Genomic DNA, 20,195 nt, shown 5'->3' on the forward strand with positions numbered 1-20,195 from the left:
TCTTTCAAAAGGAGTTGGCTTCTCTGCCAGAAGTTCAGACGTTTGTGAAGGGAGTGCTGCATATTCAGCCTCCTTTTGTGCCTCCAGTGGCACCTTGGGATCTTAACGTGGTGTTAAGTTTCCTGAAATCGCACTGGTTTGAACCACTTAAAACAGTGGAGTTGAAATATCTCACGTGGAAGGTGGTCATGCTATTGGCCTTGGCTTCGGCTAAGCGCGTGTCAGAATTAGCGGCTTTGTCTCATAAAAGCCCATATCTGGTTTTCCATATGGATAGAGCGGAATTGAGGACACGTCCACAATTTCTGCCAAAAGTGGTCTCATCCTTTCATTAGTGATGTGCACCTGAAATTTTTCGGGTTTTGTGTTTTGGTTTTGGGTTCGGTTCCGTGGCCGTGTTTTGGGTTCGGACGCGTTTTGGCAAAACCTCACCGAATTTTTTTTGTCGGATTCGGGTGTGTTTTGGATTCGGGTGTTTTTTTCAAAAGACCCTAAAAAACAGCTTAAATCATAGAATTTGGGGGTAATTTTGATCCCATAGTATTATTAACCTCAATAACCATAATTTCCACTAATTTTCAGTCTATTCTGAACACCTCACACCTCACAATATTATTTTTAGTCCTAAAATTTGCACCGAGGTCGCTGGATGGCTAAGCTAAGTGACCCTAGTGGCCGACACAAACACCTGGCCCATCTAGGAGTGGCACTGCAGTGTCACGCAGGATGTCCCTTCAAAAAAATACTCCCCAAACAGCACATGACGCAAAGAAAAAAAGAGGCGCAATGAGGTAGCTGTGTGACTAAGCTAAGCGACCCTAGTGGCCGACACAAACACCTGGCCCATCTAGGAGTGTCACTGCAGTGTCACGCAGGATGGCCCTTCAAAAAAATACTCCACAAACAGCACATGACGCAAAGAAAAATGAAAGAAAAAAGAGGTGCAAGATGGAATTGTCCTTGGGCCCTCCCACCCACCCTTATGTTGTAAAAACAGGACATGCACACTTTAACGAACCCATCATTTCAGCGACAGGGTCTGCCACACGACTGTGACTGAAATGACTGGTTGGTTTGGGCCCCCACCAAAAAAGAAGCAATCAATCTCTCCTTGCACAAACTGGCTCTACGGAGGCAAGATGTCCACCTCATCATCATCGTCCAATTCATCACCCCTTTCACTGTGTACATCCCCCTCCTCACAGATTATTAATTCGTCCCCACTGGAATCCACCATCTCAGGTCCTCGTGTACTTTCTGGAGGCAATTGCTGCTGGTGAATGTCTCCATGGAGGAATTGATTATAATTCATTTTAATGAACATCATCTTCTCCACATTTTCTGGAAGTAACCTCGTACGCTGATTGCTGACAAGGTGAGCGGCGGCACTAAACACTCTTTCGGAGTACACACTGGAGGGAGGGCAACTTAGGTAGAATAAAGACAGTTTTTGCAAGGGCCTCCAAATTGCCTCTTTTTCCTGCCAGTATACGTACGGACTGTCTGACGTGCCTACTTGGATGCGGTCACTCATATAATCCTCCACCATTCTTTCAATGGTGAGAGAATCATATGCAGTGACAGTAGATGACTTGTCAGTAATCGTTGGCAGGTCCTTCAGTCCGGACCAGATGTCAGCATCAGCAGTCGCTCCAGACTACCCTGCATCACCGCCAGCGGGTGGGCTCGGAATTCGTAGCCTTTTCCTCGCACCCCCAGTTGCGGGAGAATGTGAAGGAGGAGATGTTGATGGGTCGCGTTCCGCTTGACTTGACAATTTTGTCACCAGCAGGTCTTTGAACCTCTGCAGACTTGTGTCTGCCGTAAAGAGAGATCCAAGGTAGGTTTTAAATCTAGGATCGAGCACGGTGGCCAAAATGTAGTGCCCTGATTTCAACAGATTGACCACACGTGAATCCTGGTTAAGCGAATGAATGGCTCCATCCACAAGTCCCACATGCCTAGCGGAATCGCTCTGTTTTAGCTCCTCCTTCAATGCCTCCAGCTTCTTCTGCAAAAGCCTGATGAGGGGAATGACCTGACTCAGGCTGGCAGTGTCTGAACTGACTTCACGTGTGGCAAGTTCGAAAGGTTGCAGAACCTTGCACAACGTTGAAATCATTCTCCACTGCGCTTGAGACAGGTGCATTCCACCTCCTTTGCCTATATCATGGCCAGATGTATAGGCTTGAATGGCCTTTTGCTGCTCCTCCATCCTCTGAAGCATATAGAGGATTGAATTCCACCTCGTTACCACCTCTTGCTTCAGATGATGGCAGGGCAGGTTCAGGTGTTTTTGGTGGTGCTCCAGTCTTCTGTACGCGGTGCCTGTATGCCGAAAGTGGCCCGCAATTCTTCTGGCCACCGACAGCATCTCTTGCACGCCCCTGTCGTTTTTAAATAATTCTGCACCACCAAATTCAAGGTATGTGCAAAACATGGGACGTGCTGGAATTTGCCCAGATGTAATGCACTCACAATATTGCTGGCATTGTCCGATGTCACAAATCCCCAGGAGAGTCCAATTGGGGTAAGCCATTCTGCGATGATCTTCCTCAGTTGCCGTAAGAGGTTTTCAGCTGTGTGCCTATTCTGGAAAGCGGTGATACAAAGCGTAGCCTGCCTAGGAACGAGTTGGCATTTGCGAGATGCTGCTACTGGTGCCGCCGCTGCTGTTCTTGCAGCGGGAGGCAATACATCTACCCAGTGGGCTGTCACAGTCATGTAGTCCTGAGTCTGCCCTGCTCCACTTGTCCACATGTCCGTGGTTAAGTGGACATTGGGTACAACTGCATTTTTTAGGACACTGGTGAGTCTTTTTCTGACGTCCGTGTACATTCTCGGTATCGCCTGCCTAGAGAAGTGGAACCTAGATGGTATTTGGTAACGGGGGCACACTACCTCAGGAAATTGTCTAGTTCCCTGTGAACTAATGGCGGATACCGGACGCACGTCTAACACCAACATAGTTGTCAAGGCCTCAGTTATCCGCTTTGCAACAGGATGACTGCTGTGATATTTCATCTTCCTCGTAAAGGACTGTTGGACAGTCAATTGCTTACTAGAAGTAGTACAAGTGGTCTTCCGACTTCCCCTCTGGGATGACGATCGACTCCCAGCAGCAACAACAGCAGCGCCAGCAGCAGTAGGCGTTACACTCAAGGATGCATCGGAGGAATCCCAGGCAGGAGAGGACTCGTCCGACTTGCCAGTGACATGGCCTGCAGGACTATTGGCTTTCCTGGGTAAGGAGGAAATTGACACTGAGGGAGTTGGTGGTGTGGTTTGCACGAGCTTGGTTACAAGAGGAACGGATTTACTGGTCAGTGGACTGCTTCCGCTGTCGCCCAAAGTTTTTGAACTTGTCACTGACTGAGGATGTTCCGAGGTAGTTAACGTCCTTACCCCTACTTATTACAGCTTGACAAAGGCAACACACGGCTTGACACCTGTTGTCCGCATTTCTGTTGAAATACTTCCACACTGAAGAGCTGATTTTTTTGGTATTTTCACCAGGCATGTCAATGGCCATATTCCTCCCACGGACAACAGGTGTCTCCCCGGGTGCCTGACTTAAACAAACCACCTCACCATCAGAATCCTCCTTGTCAATTTCCTCCCCAGCGCCAGCAACACCCATATCCTCATCCTGGTGTACTTCAACACTGACATCTTCAATTTCACTATCAGGAACTGGACTGGGGGTGCTCCTTTCAACACTTGCAGGGGGCGTGCAAATGGTGGAAGGCGCAAGCTCTTCCCGTCCAGTGTTGGGAAGGTCAGGCATCGCAACCGACACAATTGGACTCTCCTTTGGGATTTGGGATTACGAAGAACGCACAGTTCTTTGCTGTGCTTTTGCCGCAAGTCTTTTCTTTTTTTCTAGCGAGAGGATGAGTGCTTCCATCCTCATGTGAAGCTGAATCACTAGCCATGAACATAGGCCAGGGCCTCAGCCGTTCCTTGCCACTCCGTGTCGTAAATGGCATATTGGCAAGTTTACGCTTCTCCTCAGACGCTTTTAATTTTGATTTTTGGGTCATTTTTTTACTGATCTTTTGTGTTTTGGATTTTACATGCTCTGTACTATGACATTGGGCATCGGCCTTAGCAGACGACGTTGATGGCATTTCATCGTCTCGGCGATGACTAGTGGCAGCAGCTTCAGCACGAGGTGGAAGTGGATCTTGATCTTTCCCAATTTTTTTAACCTCCACATTTTTGTTCTCCATATTTTGCGCACAACTAAAAGCCACCACAGGTATACAATGTAGATGGATGGATAGTATAGTATTACTTATACTTATGGACGACGAGTGACGACACAGAGGTAGGTACAGCCGTGGCCTACCGTACTGCTACTTAGTGCTTATATATAAATATAATATACTGTATAACGGACCTGGTGGACAGTGTCAGCAGCAGACTGCTAAACTAGTATGAAGAAAAAAAAAAAAAACACCACAGGTATACAATGTAGATGGATGGATAGTATAGTATTACTTATACTTATGGACGACGAGTGATGACACAGAGGTAGGTACAGCCGTGGCCTACCGTACTGCTGCTTAGTGCTTATATATAAATATAATATACTGTATAACGGAGCTGGTGGACAGTGTCAGCAGCAGACTGCTAAACTAGTATGAAGAAAGAAAAAAAAAAAAAACCACCACAGGTATACAATGTAGATGGATGGATAGTATAGTATTACTTATACTTATGGATGACGAGTGACGACACAGAGGTAGGTACAGCCGTGGCCTACCGTACTGCTGCTTAGTGCTTATATATAAATATAATATACTGTATAACGGACCTGGTGGACAGTGTCAGCAGCGGACTGCTAAACTAGTATGAAGAAAGAAAAACAAAACACCACAGGTATACAATGTAGATGGATGGATAGTATAGTATTACTTATACTTATGGACGACGAGTGATGACACAGAGGTAGGTACAGCCGTGGCCTACCGTACTGCTGCTTAGTGCTTATATATAAATATAATATACTGTATAATGGAGCTGGTGGACAGTGTCAGCAGCAGACTGCTAAACTAGTATGAAGAAAGAAAAAAAAAAAACACCACAGGTATACAATGTAGATGGATGGATAGTAGTGTTCACTCTAGGTGTCTTTCACAGGGCGCTGCGCCCTGCCCCTTTTTTAGACACCTGAATGCCGCCCTGCCCATTTGTGTGCGCCCTCCCGCCCCGCACTTTGCTGCCCGCCGGACCCCGCCAAGCCACCGGACACATTACTGCAGTAATCCAGTGTGCTTAATCACAGTCACACTGTCTCCCTGCATGAGAGACAGAGACCTCCGCGGCCCGCCCCGTCTGTACCGCCCCATCTGTCCCGCCCACCTCGTCCGTCCCGCCCGCCCACCTTGTCCGTCCTTAGTTGTTAGCCGCCGCATCTCCCCTCCTCTGCGAGAGACAGGAGGGCTGGGTTTGCCTCTCCCGCCGAGGCAAACCCAGCCCTCCCTCCTCTCTGTGTGCATGGCCAGACACCCGCGGGCAGCCCCCATCTCCCACCAGCCAGTGCCACTGGCCAGCGTACCCATCTACCGGAGTGTGACCCTCAGCTGCCAGAGTGTGAGTAAGTAGATACACACAAAGTAATGAACATGTATTTTAATGCATTGCCATATCCTGCCCCCACCCCCTGCATGTGACCCCATTTACCCCCAGCCTTTGTGTGTGGCACACTTTACCCCCCTCACCCTGGTTTGTGCGCCCCCCCCCCCCCGTGTGTGTGACACCTTGTGCCCTCCTGCCCCCCCCCAACCCCCTGTGTGTGGCCCCACTACCCCTTGTCTTATGTGTGTGCGGAACCATCTACCCCCCCCCCCCCTCCTCCTCCAATGTGTCTCAGTGCTTTCTACCTGGTGCAATGTTTCTCGGTGCTCTCTACCTGGTGCAATGGTTCTCGGTGCTCTCTACCTGGTGCAATGTTTCTCGGTGCTCTCTACCTGGTGCAATGTTTCTCGGTGCTCTCTACCTGGTGCAATGTTTCTCGGTGCTCTCTACCTGGTGCAATGTTTCTCGGTGCTCTCTACCTGGTGCAATGTTTCTCAGTGCTCTCTACCTGGTGCAATGTTTCTCAGTGCTCTCTACCTGGTGCAATGTTTCTCGGTGCTCTCTACCTGGTGCAATGTTTCTCGGTGCTCTCTACCTGGTGCAATGTTTCTCAGTGCTCTCTACCTGGTGCAATGTTTCTCGGTGCTCTCTACCTGGTGCAATGTTTCTCAGTGCTCTCTACCTGGTGCAATGTTTCTCGGTGCTCTCTACCTGGTGCAGTGTGTCTCAGTGCTCTCTACCTGGTGCAGTGTGTCTCAGTGCTCTCTACCTGGTGCAGTGTGTCTCAGTGCTCTCTACCTGGTGCAGTGTGTCTCAGTGCTCTCTACCTGGCGCAATGTGTATAACGTGCTCTGCCTGGCGCAAAGTGTAGAATGTGCTCTGCCTGGCGCAATATGTATAACGTGCTCTACCTGTCGCAGTGTGTATAGGAGGTTCTACCTGGTGCAGTGTGTATTAGCTGCACTATTGTGTGGTGTAATGTGAATTGCCACTATTATGTGGCCATGCCCCTAACCCCACGAAAAACAACGCCCCTAAATTTTCGCCTTTGGCGCGCACTGCCCATTCTTTATCATGTGGGAATGGGAGGACCAAGCATTATAGTATGTACCTAATTTTGCCCTTCTAATTGAAAAATGTGCCCTCCCGAACGAAAAATGTGCCCTCCCGAATGAAAAATGTGCCCTACCCGTGATCAGCACCCTGCCCTAAAAAATTCCTAGAGTGAACACTAGATAGTATAGTATTACTTATACTTATGGACGACGAGTGACGACACAGAGGTAGGTACAGCCGTGGCCTACCGTACTGCTGCTTAGTGCTAATATATAAATATAATATACTGTATAACGGACCTGCTGGACAGTGTCAGCAGCAGACTGCTAAACTAGTATGAAGAAAGAAAAAAAAAACACCACAGGTATACAATGTAGATGGATGGATAGTATTACTTATACTTATGGACGACGAGTGACGAGTCGACACAGAGGTAGGTACAGCCGTGGCCTACCGTACTGCTGCTTAGTGCTTAATTATATATATATAATATACTGTATAACGGACCTGGTGGACACTGCAGTGTCAGCAGACTGCTAAACAAACTAGCATGAAGAAAGAAAAAAAAAAAACACCACAGTGTTTTTCAGGCAGACAAATGTATACTGGACTGGTGGTCACTGTCAGCAAAACTGTGCACTGTACTCCTGCTATAACTGCTCCCCAGTCCCCACAATTAGGCAGTGTGAGCAGTGCACTCAGCACAGATATATCATGCAGCAGTGCAGCACACTGAGTGAGCACAGATATGGTGGAGCGTTTTTTTTCAGGCAGAGAAACAACGGATTAAACTCAAAACCCTGCACTGTACTCCCTAACAGCTGCTCCCCGTCCCCAATCCTCCCCACAATTATAACTAACTAAGTTCTAATATAATACAACGGACTCGGAGAGGACGCCAGCCACGTCCTCTCCCTATCAATCTCAATGCACGTGTGAAAATGGCGGCGACGCACGGCTCCTTATATAGAATCCGAGTCTCGCGAGAATCCGACAGCGGGATGATGACGTTCGGGCGAGCTCGGGTTAACCGAGCAAGGCGGGAGGATCCGAGTCGCTCGGACCCGTGTAAAAAAAAGTGAAGTTCGGGCGGGTCGGATTCCGAGGATCCGAACCCGCTCATCACTACCTTTCATATGAACCAACCTATTGTGGTGCCTGTGGCTACTCGTGATTTGGAGGATTCCGAGTTACTAGATGCAGTCAGGGCTTTGAAAATTTATGTAGCCAGAACGGCTAGAGTCAGGAAAACGGAGTCACTGTTTATCCTGTATGCATCTAACAAGCTTGGTGCTCCTGCTTCAAAGCAGACTATTGCTCGCTGGATCTGTAACACGATCCAGCAGGCTCATTCTGTGGCTGGATTGCCGCAGCCAAAATCAGTGAAAGCCCATTCCACTAGGAAGGTGGGCTCTTCTTGGGCGGCTGCCCGAGGGGTCTCGGCATTACAACTATGCCGAGCTGCTACTTGGTCAGGTTCAAACACGTTTGCAAGGTTCTACAAGTTTGATACCCTGGCTGAGGAGGACCTATCGTTTGCTCAATCGGTGCTGCAGAGTCATCCGCACTCTCCAGCCCGTTTGGGAGCTTTGGTATAATCCCCATGGTCCTTACGGAGTCCCCAGCATCCACTAGGACGTTAGAGAAAATAAGATTTTACTTACCGGTAAATCTATTTCTCGTAGTCTGTAGTGGATGCTGGGCGCCCGTCCCAAGTGCGGACTTCTTCTGCAATACTTGTATATAGTTATTGCTTAAATAAGGGTTATGTTATAGTTGCATCAGGGTTTATCTGATGCTCTGTTATTGTTCATACTGTTAACTGGGTAAAGTTATCACAAGTTATATGGTGTGATTGGTGTGGCTGGTATGAGTCTTACCCTGGATTCCCAAAATCCTTTCCTTGTACTGTCAGCTCTTCCGGGCACAGTTTCTTTAACTGAGGTCTGGAGGAGGGACATAGAGGGAGGAACCAGAGCACACCAGAATGCAAATTCTTTCTTAAAGTGCCCATGTCTCCTGCGGAGCCCGTCTATTCCCCATGGTCCTTACGGAGTCCCCAGCATCCACTACGGACTACGAGAAATAGATTTACTGGTAAGTAAAATCTTATTTTTTTTTATCACTATCGCAGGTGGCGTAATGATAATAGCATGCTGTATTATGTGGGTTTTCCAAGGGATGGCAGAGAAAACATCCTGGTTTCATGCTACCAGGTCTATGACCTCTTGCTTTTGATTGTAAATCAATTAGGCTTCAATGGCCACCTGACAATCGGGAGTTTTTATGGCCAATAAAGAGGGTTGATTGGTACTTCACTTCCAGGGCTTTAACAAATGAAAATGATAGATCTGTACCTCTTTCCTTTTACCCTCTTAGCATACTTTGTAATTAACAGTCCCTACTGCCTCTATAATGTCATAAGGACCCTGCCAATAGCATACAATTTACTTTCAGGGGTGGGAACCAAAACCAATACCTTGTCCCCCCGGCTTAAAGTGGCTCACTGACGTAACATCATAACTATGCTTTTGATGTTGGTGAGCCAAGTTCATATGTTCTTTTACAAGTTGCTCAATTTGTCTTAAGTCATAAAGTTGAGATACAAATTGAACAATGTTAGGTTCTTGGGACAGTTATTGTTTCCACCCTTTCTTTAAGAGATCTGCGATTCCTCTAGGTTGTCTACCATAAAGAAGTTCAAAGGGGCTAAACCCAATAGGGCGATTCTCCGTGATGCATGGGACAGGTACACAAATTCAAACAACATACTTCTCCAAAATACTAAGATTTTAGTGGGTCTTAAGTTACAGGGTAAGGCATTATTACTAAGCAATTAAGTTTTCATACAACAACAATTTCTTAACAGACCAGTTTAAAAGGAAAAAAATTAAAAGCATTTGATGCACGGGACTTTATGTTCTCTTTCTGGAGAATCATCCCATAGATGATTGGGGTACTTCCTTAACCGAAAACATTAGATAGGGTAAGAGCAGATCCCAGCCTCTCTTATCCTGGGATACTGTTTACCTTACCATTTGCTTAAGGGTACAATTAGAGTGTTCTACCAATCATTGCGGTTACTACACCGAGGAGTTAATTCTTTTAACCCCCAGCCGACGGCATAGATCTTTCATAAACTTAAACATAAAAGGTGTCCCCTGGCCAGTAAAGACCTCTTTTGGGATCCCCAAGTATGTATAAAGCATTACCAGTTCCAGGGTTATAGTGCTAGACTTAATTGTCACTGACCTGGGTTGGGAGTGTTGAGAACTCGGGGGTTCTTCCGATGATAGGGAAGAGGAACCACAGCTGGGCCGGAGCAGGGATGGCCGGATGTAGGTTTTCCTCATGCAGAACTTAGCCGTTGTAACCGACGTGTAATGCTAAAGAATTAGTTGTGGCCAAGGCTTGGGGGCGATGCTGAAGTACACAGAAGAATGAAGAACTTGTGAGCAATGTTGAAGAGATGAATGAAGATTTGAGAACGATGTTGAAGCACACAGAAGAATGAAGAACTTGTGAGCGGTGTTGAAGAAATGAATGAGGATTTGAGAACGATGTTGAAGCACACAGAAGAAAGAAGAACTTGTGAGTGATGCTGAAGAAATAAATGAGAATTTGAGATTCAGTGTAACTCTGGAAGTTTGGGAGGCGTTCCACTTAAGGATACCCTGTAATACTGGAAGCACAGGAGGTGTCCCTCTGAGAGATACACTGTAACGCTGGTAACGCAGAGAATGTCCCACTGAGTGATACACTGTAACGCTGGTAGCACAGGGAAGGTTCCACTGAGTGATACACTGTAACGCTGGTAGCACAGGGAAGGTTCCACTGAGTGATACACTGTAACGCTGGTAGCACAGGGAATGTCCTACTGAGAGATACTCTGTAACGCTGGTAGCACAGGGAATGTCCCACTGAAAGATACTCTGTAACGCTGGTAGCACAGGGAATGTCCCACTGAAAGATACTCTGTAACGCTGGTAGCACAGGGAATGTCCCACTGAAAGATACTCTGCAACGCTAGAACACAGGAGGCATTCAGCTTGAGAACACGCTGAACGCTACTAGCACTGGTAATCATTGGAAAAGACGATACTCAGGCGCCGGGGCTCTGTACGGCGACTGCCTATGAACTTCCCGCCCTCTCCCGATTGGCGGAAGGGGCCGATGATGTCACCCGCTCACCACGCTCTCGTGGATGTCGGGCACAATGGCGGCGCCCACACCCCGGGAACCCACCGGGGGCGACGACCGCCGGGAGACCCAGCGCACCCGAGCGGTAAGTGCGGCAGCCGCAGCGCCGCGAGTGTGACATTAATATTTCATAGCGGTATAGCCTCAGGATATCTGGTAGCGTAGTCAACCACCACTAAAATATATTGATGCCCACTAGCATATTTTTCCACCGGACCTACCAGGTCCATACCAATTCGCTCGACAGGTACAGAAATGACAGGTAAGGGAACCAAGGGTGTCCTAAACTCTTACCGGGGTGCTGTCTTTTGGCACACTGGGCATTCCTGGCAATATTTTTTCACCTCAGCCTGGATGCCTGATCAAAGGAATCTTAGTTGAATTCATTGGAGAGTTTTCTCCTCTCCCAAATGACCACCCAACAAATGCGTACGAGCCGTCCTTAGCACCAACTGCACATGTTTTCTTGGGACCAGCAACTGATCTATTTTTTCCCTACAAATAACCCGGTACAATAAATCTTTTTTTCAACATAAAATATGGTGTGCCTACAGGTGGCAAGGCAGCTTCTATTTTACATTTACCATTACAACATTCTCAAATGCATTTATGAAATTTTCATCATTCTGCTGATATCGAGCAAAGTCCTGTAAGGAGACATTTTTATCAATGGGTGACTAATTAGCCTGTAAATCACTTTCTTCTTGCTGCTCACCAGCCAAGGAGGGTTTTACGGACACAGTACTCTGGCTCATCATAGTTCCCGTTTCCATGTGCCCCTCACCCACCAGGTCTTTTCTGCTGTCACACCACGTAATTACCTCTTGTAACAGCAGAAAATCATGGGATAGAAAGATCTAGGAACTACCACAGCTATTTTAATTGGTTGTCATTTTAACACCATCTGCATTTGTACTCAAAAGTATTCTACCACATCTTCATGGATACACAATACCTTGACTGAGGGTATACACGACCAAGTTCAACGCATTCAAAACACAGTCATGGATGAGTTATCTGTTATAACAAGTGGGACCTGAGTCCTGGGTCTTGGGAACTGGTCATAACCCTTGCTTAGATTTTTTACATTTTCTAAGGGTCAAATACCATACAACAACCACTGCTTACTCTTCAAATGTTTGGGGGTCAGCCTGAGGAGTCTATGGTTGTACAGTGTGATCTAACACCCATATAGCATGCACCCAGTAGCGGATCTTGCCACGGGCAAGCAGGACTTTTGCCCGGGGCTCCGCCTTCCGGAACGCGCCGGCGCCGTCCGGAGGGCGCCGCACCAGGGCAAGATCCGCTGCTGTGTCCCGCTGCCCGCTGTGAAGGGAAACTAGACGCAACGCGTCTAGTTTCCCTTCGTGGAGAGGACCTTTACTGTGCGGTGCGCGATGACGTTATCAAGCACCGCACATCATTTCAGCAGCGCTACTACTGTACAGGGGGCGTAACTGACCATGCCCCCTGTATGAAGCCACCCCCCCTATTGCCGCCCGTGGCGCAAAAAGCCCCTGAACCGGCCCTGCATGCACCATTAGATATGACCCAAGTCACTTGTTATGCCCCATTAGATATGTCCCCAGTCACTTGTTATCCCTCATTAGATATGCCCCCAGTCACTTGTTATGCCCCATTAGGTACCCCCAGTCACTTGTTATGCCCCATTAGCTATGTCCCCTCTAGTAGCGCCGCTTACACACACACACATTAATAAAAAACCCACAATACTCACCTGCTTCTGGACCGCTGCACTCCACCTGGCCGCCTGCTACTCAGAACTATGGGAGAGACATCCTGACATCTCTCCCAAAGCGCACAGCAGCACACTGTCAGAGCTGGAAGCTGGAGCTGAGGAGTGAGCTCTGACTTTTGGCTACCGCGGAGGGGAAGGAGCCAGCACCTGCTGAAAATACAATCTCAGTGGGCACCCAGCATCTCCCTCGGTTAGGTGAGCCGGGCCGGATGAAGTGGCTTTGTGGGCCTTATATGGCCTGTGGGCTGGACAATCCCCACCTCTGATCTAAAGCAAAACCTTCCACCATACACTGTGGGTTGTTTTTGTCCAGCTTTAACAAAGCTCTGCTTAGTCTGGCTAGTTCCATCAGTTGGACCCTCAGTCGCCAGTCATGAAATATTTTAGCTTTGTTGGGCCCAGTCACCCCAATCCTGACGATGATAGCTTTATTCAGGTGAGGATGGGAGTCTGCTTCTGACACTGGTAAATCCACATAGGCCCCCTGGGCTTCCCCTGTGAGACAGGGAGCTAATCTTGTGGCCAATTGCTCCTCTGGCCACTTTAGCCTGGTCACTGTGCATTCAAAGGTGCACAAAAATGCCTCTATGTCATCTGACGGTGTCCACTTCTGCAACACCTCATGCTGTCATCCACCTTTCCTTATTTCCACTATTTCCTCATGCAGCAACCGAATCTGGGCTTGCTGGCCCTATAGCCACCTCAGGAAACATTTTCAAAAGCTCTTCCATTTTAGACAGTGTTTCCACCTTGTGAATAAACTTAGCAGGCGTAATCAATTCTTTCTCTGGGAAGACAGTTTTAACAGTCAAAGTGAAAAATAGCAGCTAGCTTTGGGTGTGCTTCACTCCTACTGACCACACTGCCCTAAGTAAACACACAATATAGTGTTTCCTGGTCTCTAAGCCACATGAATGTTAACTGTGAACAATTGCTGTTTAATGGCCGACCTGCCTGACTCACTTACCTAGCTGCTGTCCATGTGGCTCAGACTCATCAAGTCATGGTGCAGTGGGTAGCGTCCTGCAATGTGTCTTGCTGCCACTGTGGGTAGATCCAGTCACCTTTTCCAAGACTCTTTTCTGCATAGTAATGTCCAGCAATAGTGTCCCTGTTTGGGCACCAAATGTGACAAGGATCACATACACCGGGTAAAAATTCCAAACAAAAGTTTTATTTTCCACAGCTTTTCCACAGACAGGCAGTTCACAGCTGAACATCAGTAGTTACCAGAAAGTAACAGGTCACAAAACAGTTCACAGCAGATCTTTGCAGACAGAGGTGTAAATTCTCCAGAGACCACCCTACCACTTGGATGACTAGTACACCGTCGGGAGCCCTGTCCCTCCTGAGGGATACCTTTAAAACAAGCTGACAGGTGTCTGCAATCATGCTTGCTGTTTCTTAGACTTGTCCAAAATGGAATATGTGGCCTGGATTCTTTCCAACCACAACCCTGCAGCTCTGTATCAATGCCTGGTACTGTATGCTTATGCTGTCAATGTCACATATACTGTATATGCAGTTTGTTCATGATTGATATGCGCATATGATTAAAATGCATTATTTGTATTGCGGTCTATATTTATATTTATCTGTTTTTTTTAATATTAAGTGACAAGTAACCATATCATATTTGTATATGAAACATGAATGACTTACGCTTTAATTAGAGATGTGCGGTTCAGTTTTCCTGAAATATAAACATACCCGAACTTAGGGGTTCCGAGTTGAATCGAGTCCCAGTTTGGAATCACTTTGAGTTTCTGAGTGGAACTGAGCTCAGCTCTGTCGTACATTCAAAACTCGGATTGAAAAACTACATGTAAACAGGTCCAAATTACATAATTTTAGCTGTTTTTATAGATTTTAATCAATTTTAAATCAAAATTAATAATTTTTTATTGATTTTGAAGAAATCCAAAACGGATACAAAAACCAAATCCGAACCAGATCTGAAAATAAAAACCATTATGCTGAATTAGAGCCAAAACACGGCAGTCCATGCACATCTTTATTTTAACCTTACATTCCTGAGTGTAGTGATTTGAGAGTCTATTTACTAAGCCTTGGAGAGAGATAAAGTTGAGAGAGATAAAGGACCAACCAATCTGCTCCTAACTGTCATTTTTCAAACACAGCCTGTGACCTGACAGCTAGGAGCTGATTGGCTGGTACTTTATCTCCGTCCACTCATCACTCTTTAAGGCTTAGCAAATAGATCCCTATGTCCTCAAAACAATATAACATGTTTCCATTAATTAATCATTTTTTGATATGCTAAGAGCATCCATGGTTTATAAGGGTGTAGTCTTTAGGTATAGCCAGTGCTAGTTTTCAACAGGAACCATCAGGAACTCAGTTCCTGAACCTCTCATTAAATATGACATAATCAGGAACTAGGTTCCTGAACTTCTTGTTGGCCAAACTGTATTTTCTATAAAATAAGTTTTATTTTAAAGTCCATTTTGAGTGCCTTCTTTTTTAAACACTATCTATCTATCTATCTATCTATCTATCTATCTATCTATCTATCTATCTATCTATCTATCTATCTATCTATCTATCACTTTTCCCATAGTTCCTGAACCTATTTTTCCAGAAAAATAGTATTGGGTATAGAAGCACCGGCATACCATACTACACCCCATTTAGAGATGAATGTGCACGCCAGTACTTAGATGCCCTGCAGTTTAGCGTACACAGTTGTAGTGTTTTATTCTCGAATCAGTGCTAGCAGCAGGTACAATGGACACCTTAATCAAATGTTACTGAGGACTGAAAATGCAGCTAATCAGAAAGGCTGGAATGTGGTCCAGAGTTCAAGCAGAAAACTGGTCTGATAGTAATGCTTGGGAATCCAATATCCAAATGACATGTCAAGGTAGGAAACAATCTAGAGATTGGTCCAGTTCTGGCAAAAGGTCAGGGCAGGTGGCAATCCAGGGAAGAATCAGTATCTAGTCAATGTCAGAGCCAGAACCAAAAACAGTGCTAAGAATCAGGCAGCTAACAGATTGTACAGTGGCAGAACTACAGCCATTACAGGCATAGATAGCGGCCTGCACTTTTAGCAGTCAATGAAATTGCTCATTAAGAGCCGATTCCCCTACCGCTAACTTGCTGCAGTATATTGTGACCACACTTTAAACTATGCACCTGGACACTTGGAGGCACCCAAATTAGTCAAGCATTTGGCAAGGGAAGCGGAAAATGAAAACATGGCTGTTGATGATTAGTATCTTGTTTTCACTTGTTAGAATACAGTGATGGGTTGCTTCCTTAAAATTGTTTCCAACACAAAACAGTTTATAGTCCTATGTGAAGATGCCTCACCCCAAGTGAAGTATTCATGCTCTTTAATAATATTACCAGTACACTTAATAAAACATTTATACAAACAAAATAATATTACTGACATGAACAGAATTGCCTAATATAGTATTTTAAACAAATGATCAACATGTGGTAGTGTAATGCAAATGCATCATTCATGTACTCATGCTGCTTTGTTAGAATAAGGAGCACATTCTTCTTGAAGACAGCAAGCAGCTTTTTTGTTCTAACACAAAGATACAGGTCATAGGTCATTCCCTTCATGAGAATAGTTGCAGAAATGGGTCTCTACGGCGACTGTAGGCATATTTGGTAGAAGTCTTCAGAATGTAATCTTAGGATCAAAAAAGTAAATATGTATTTCTAGAACCACTTAATGTCTTACTTTACAAAGCAAATTGTCATTCACTAAAGTCACATTTTATCTTTAAGTTCACTTGCAAACAGAACATAAAATTTAGATAAATATACTTGCACAATCTTTCTGGAAACATTAAATTTCATGTGCTCAAAATTTCTGTCTAGGATCAAGACATATTAACCCTGGCATATTTCAAAGTTTATAAACATGCTGAAGAGAGTTCTCTTATTAAACAATTGTACATCTAATGTTCTTAATACTGACATTGCTGAGGATACTTTGGGGCATGTTTATCACATCTTGCATTTTTTTATTAGAATAACAATTTTATTAACACAGATAACATATATAAGATAAACAGGGTGGGTGCAAGGTTTCTTGGTGCCCTAGGCAACATTTCACCCATGACCCCTGCTTCTTCCAATTTATAATATGCCAGACATCAATGCACCCAATTTTTAATATTCCATGTATCATGGTCCCCAATTTAGAAAATGTCATACAGAGCCAGATTTAGACCTCGTGAGGCCCTAGGCAAGATACCGGTTTGGGGCACCCCCTCTGCACCTCTGGCCCTCTCCCCACTGCACCTTACATATAACCTGATCTCAAGCATTAAAAAGACCCTTGTGGGCTTCCTGCGCTCACCACGCTACATGCTCGGTGACTCACTGCGCTTGTCACAGTTTCAATTCCCACTCTATGGGTATCGTGGACACCCTGTGAGCCGGGATTCCGGTGGGCGGCATTGTCAGCAGATGGGATTCCGGCGTCGGTATCCTGACCGCTGAGATCCTGACTACTGGCAATGTAACTGCATCCCCCTATGATATATAATGATGGTGATGAGTTATCACCACAGACAATGGTGGGCTTATCTCTCCCAGGCTGTCTGGCACAGGGCTTTCATTTGCATTTTCACACTGCAAGCACTGGGTGCCTGTCTAATATAACAGTGACACTGCTGTGGTGCCAGGGTAATTTTACAAGCTAGACCAGTGGTGGCCAACCAGTGGCTCTTGAGCCGCATGAGGCTCTTTCTTTATTTAAATGTGGCTCCCAACACTCTAAATCATGTGACCACAACAGATACAGAAACTGCTACACTCCAGCCAGACATGCAGCAGCACTACAGGGACTGAAAACTGAAGGAGCCAGATACTAGAGGCGAAACACCCACTGGCAAACAGAGAACACATTAGGGACTGCAACAATGGCACGACTTGGTGGGGGAACTTTAGTGACACATGAGGATGGGCTAAAGTGACACAAGGCGGAGCTGGCTGGAGTGACACAGAAGGGTCCTGGCAGGAGTGACACATGGAGGAGCTGGCTGGAGTGATGAAGGAGGGTGCTGGAAGTAGTGACACATGGGAAAGCTGGCTGGAGTGACATAGGAGGGTGCTAGCAGGAGTGTCACATGGGCAGCTGGCTGGAGTGACAGGGGGGTGCTAGCAGGAGTGTCACATGGGGAGCTGGCTGGAGTGACATAGGAGGGTGCTAGCAGGAGTGTCACATGGGCAGCTGGCTGGAGTGACATAGGAGGGTGCTAGCAGGAGTGTCACATGGGCAGCTGGATGGAGTGACATAGGAGGGTGCTAGCAGGAGTGTCACATGGGCAGCTGGATGGAGTGACATAGGAGGGTGCTAGCAGGAGTGTCACATGGGGAGCTGGCTGGAGTGACATAGGAGGGTGCTAGCAGGAGTGTCACATGGGGTGCTAGCTGGAGTGACAGGAGGGTGCTAGCAGGAGTGTCACATGGGCAGCTGGCTGGAGTGACATAGGAGGGTGCTAGCAGGAGTGTCACATGGGCAGCTGGCTGGAGTGACATAGGAGGGTTCTAGCAGGAGTGTCACATGGGCAGCTGGCTGGAGTGACATAGGAGGGTGCTAGCAGGAGTGACACATGGGCAGCTGGCTGGAGTGACATAGGAGGGTGCTAGCAGGAGTGTCACATGGGCAGCTTGCTGGAGTGACATAGGAGGGTGCTAGCAGGAGTGACACATGGGCAGCTGGCTGGAGTGACATAGGAGGGTGCTAGCAGGAGTGTCACATGGGCAGCTGGCTGGAGTGACATAGGAGGGTGCTAGCAGGAGTGTCACATGGGCAGCTGGCTGGAGTGACATAGGAGGGTGCTAGCAGGAGTGACACATGGGGAGCTGGCTGGAGTGACATAGGAGGGTGCTAGCAGCAGTGACACATGGGCAGCTGGCTGGAGTGACATAGGAGGGTTCTAGCAGGAGTGTCACATGGGGAGCTGGCTGGAGTGAAACATGGGGGAACTTAAGTTTATTATGTGAATCTGGCTTTTTCAATTATTTTATGTGAAAGTGGCTTTTTCAATGGATCTGACTTTAAAATGTTTTATTTTATGTCGTTCTGGCTTTTTTAATGTATTTTATACCAGGGGCGTGGTCTAGCAGGCACAAGGCCACATTCCATTTTTGCATGCGCACCTTCGGCTCGATGTCGGCTCTTTGACGTACCTAACAAGGTTTTTTGGCTCTTTGTCACTGACTGGTTGGCCGCCCCTGAGCTAGACACTGACTGCCCAACAACCCTGCATTTGTTAGATGTTGGTATAAGCATACAGGGAGATAGCCACCCCTCCAATACATTTTTTCTCAAGTACACTATAAACATAGAATTTATTTTTTATGGTTGGTGGGACGTGGACATGATTGCCTTACATTACACGTATATTACAAATAATTAACCAACGGCACTCATTAAAACACACACACACACACACACACACACACACACACACACACACATACTTGTTTTTCTATCCTCATCGGGACATATGTCTGGAACCTTCCTCATGGGGACCTATTCAGGAATACCGGCCTAATGAGGACACCCCACATAACTGATTTATTTTCGGGTTTAATTAGAGATAGAGGAAACGTGTATTCAGCAGCAGATACATTTTATTCAGGAAAGGTTCTTTCTCATTTCAGCAGTAATTCGGTTCTTAATGTAAAACTTAACCGAGAGCCAGTTCCGAGCCTTCAGCGCTTGTCGTTCTGCCCTTAGGCACGCATCACAGTCATTCTTGCCCGGCACCTTGAATGAGCGAATGAACCGAATCATGTGACGTTCAACAGCTTTCACTTCTGCTGGGGTCCACGGATTGCGCTTGGTACCCCTTCTGTCACCTGTGCGGGAGAAGAAAGGTCAGTCACCACGCAACGCCACCACCAGTCATGGACGCATCTCAAATGGAATGGACAGTCACACCCACCTTTAGCTGCACCTCCATCCACCGCCGACACCACGCTGCCAGCTTCTTTTCCCATGTGCCCCATGGGAACCTCAGTATCCTGACTCTCTGGCTCATCCCCAGAGTCATCGCTCACCACCTGGATCGGCTCTGTGGATAGAGAAGGACAGGGAAACCGATCACACCAGCCCACTTAGACAGTCAGTCCCTGGAGCCACACTGTCAAGTGATACCTACCGTTTGGATCAATGGAGATCTCTTCCAGATTGTGGCCCCGGAATTCAGCCATTCTCCCTTGCTCGAGAGCCAGAAACAGCTTGCTCAACTTGGCCAGTTGAAGGGTACCCTCCGGGAGGCGGTAATAATGCCGGTGCACCCGAATATCATGTCCAAGGAAATCAGCAAGCTGATCCATCTCTGTATCGCTCAGGTTGAGGACTCTGGAAAGTGTAGCCACATGCTTCCGTAGGCGGGTGGAAGATAATGCTTCGGGGTGCTTGGCCCCACACTCCCGGGCGTAGAGACGTATGCAGTCGGATCCCCTATAATGGGACATGGCTGTTGGCCTAGCAAACATGTAGATATTGTGTGGGGTCACACCACATTCTGTCCGCTTCTCTATGAGGAGCTCCATCGCTTTCTGCATGCTTGGGGATAGCAGGACAGGGACTTTC

The 20,195-nt window shown here is 46.8% G+C and overlaps 1 long non-coding RNA gene across 1 annotated transcript; it reads right to left on the minus strand.

The window, feature by feature from the left end:
- Positions 1 to 19,210: 19,210 nt before the first annotated feature.
- On the minus strand, positions 19,211 to 19,670 carry LOC134947712 (uncharacterized). The gene is made up of 2 exons (XR_010182715.1): positions 19,543 to 19,670; positions 19,211 to 19,456 (listed from the first exon to the last, which is right to left on the minus strand). It is a non-coding gene; the product is annotated as an uncharacterized LOC134947712 (long non-coding RNA).
- Between the last annotated feature and the right edge of the window lie 525 nt (positions 19,671 to 20,195).

Source organism: Pseudophryne corroboree, chromosome 8 (genome assembly GCF_028390025.1).
Source record: "Pseudophryne corroboree isolate aPseCor3 chromosome 8, aPseCor3.hap2, whole genome shotgun sequence".
In the NCBI taxonomy this organism is placed as follows: Eukaryota; Metazoa; Chordata; class Amphibia; order Anura; family Myobatrachidae; genus Pseudophryne; species Pseudophryne corroboree.